This window comes from Rhipicephalus sanguineus, chromosome 7, assembly GCF_013339695.2.
Source record: "Rhipicephalus sanguineus isolate Rsan-2018 chromosome 7, BIME_Rsan_1.4, whole genome shotgun sequence".
NCBI lineage: Eukaryota > Metazoa > Arthropoda > Arachnida > Ixodida > Ixodidae > Rhipicephalus > Rhipicephalus sanguineus.
In genome coordinates, this window is record NC_051182.1 from 84,709,051 (window position 1) to 84,711,157 (window position 2,107).

Consider the following 2,107-nt stretch of genomic DNA (forward strand, 5'->3'; position numbering starts at 1 on the left):
ACTTGTCTCGCTGCCCTCGCCACCACCTCTCGTCACGAACCTCACCCGCTCCCTCGCAGCATCGGGCGGGCAACGGCGGTTATGTAAGCAAGGCAGGATTTCTTTTCGCATAGTTAGGAGGGACGCGCTTCAGAAGCGGCATCGTCCGCAACGTGACGGGATAAGAAAACTGTCATTTAGATCGTTTCCTGCTGCGTTTTGACGCCCGAGGCGGCAACGTATTTCGCGGCAGCGCCGCTGGAGGACCTTATAGCAGACGACGCGGACAAATACAAAAAACAAGCAGACAAAAAACAAGCAGACGACGCGGAGACAAGCAGAAGATAGAGACAGGGGCGTGCCAGCAGCAGACGAACCGCATCAAACAGACGTATACGAGGCAAGCAGACGGACGAATACGCTAGCAGACGATACACGATGCAGACAAAAACACGAGGAAGAAGAACGATGGACCGCGGCATCCAGAGCGTTAGGACTAGCGAGCCCTAAAGGCTGGAACCGAGAGAACGGTTGGCTGCCGTTGAGACGGAGCAATAAAAACACGCTCTGTCGCGCTTTTCTTCGCATCTACACGGCCCGTTCTGTAGCTCTCACTCCTTTCGACGAGGAAATGAAAACCGTCGTACGTTCTTGCGTAACGCCCCTTCCAGGCTACTGCTTCGCTCGTTCTATTTGTACGCCGGTCTTGAGCCGACTGAAGCTGCATAAAGTACTGTGCTTACTGTCGCGCCAGCGCTAATCCACGGCACGTGCGGTCGTGTGCCGACTAAACGCTTAGCGTAGCAGACCGGTTTGTCTATGAAGAGAGACGAAAGTATGCTCTACTGAACGGCGTATTCGAGTTCTGAGTATTTAAGCATTGATATCTCCTCTTAATGACAGGGCCCTGGTGTGTTTCCATATAAAAGTAGGAAATAGTTGCGTTCCGCACTGTACAAATAAGAAGTCTACCGTAAAGAGGCCATAGTATGCTTCGTGATTCGTTGCATGGGCTGTCGCGATTAAAACATTCGGTTGTGTATTTTTGCAAGTGGACCACTACTTCATGGCGTCCGAAGGGCAGAGAGATATGGGAGCTAGAACACAAGTACAGGAAATAAATTCAGCCCCAGACACTACATGGCGAGTGAGACAAGGTAAAAAAATGCCAGGCCTGCGCTGAAAACCGCAGCACAGCCACAGCGAAAGCCTGGAAGAGCGGCGTTTCTAGAGCCCGTTAAGCTCTCTTGGGGCTACAATACAAGTACACTAGAAAGGTACCCACTACGCCATAAATCACAATTGTTGTGAAGTTGGGAAGCACCTACTAAGCCATTATTCATCATTCTACGGAGAAGCGAGGCACCAGCTATACGTCTGTAAGGCATTATGTCACTTTGTTGACGCGACGACTGATGACGATGAAGAATTATGGCTCAGCCATTCTAATGGGTTGGAATCGTTAAACGGCCCACCAGTTATGATAATTTGCATTGGGTGACGGCCCAATCACTATTTCCCTCTCCCGTCATGCTGTATAACATACGTTGACGGTGGAGAGAGACGGGGGGGGGGGGGGGGCGAAGAACTTTACTGAGACCCCGAGAAAATGGATCATGCGCTTATGGGCTTCCTTGGCAACCAATACAAGTGCACTTGCGAGGAACCCACTACGCTATAAATCATTGTAATTTTTGAGAAGTAGAGCAGCAGGCACTGTGCCATTTTTCGTCATTCTACGGAGAGCGTTGGTACCTGCTAAACGCATGTATGGCATTATGCGCACTTTGTTGATGCTGTGCCTGATGACGATGAAGAATTATGGCAGAGCCCTTTGTAATGGGTTGGAAGCATTCAACAACCTACTTGTTGCGCAATTCGCATTGTGTGACGCCTGGTTACAGAATTCGCGTTGTGCGACGCTTGGTGCTTATTTTACTCTTCTACCACGCTATATTGCATATGCTAATGTGGTTCCTTCCCGACATGAAGCCTGTATAGGACCTTTTTGCAATGCAGTTTCAAGCACCGGCATGGCTCAGAGGTTGAATACTGGGCTCCCACGCAGGGGGCCCAGGTTCGAACCTCGTTCCATCCTGGAATGTTTTTCTTATTTGGTTTTTTTTTC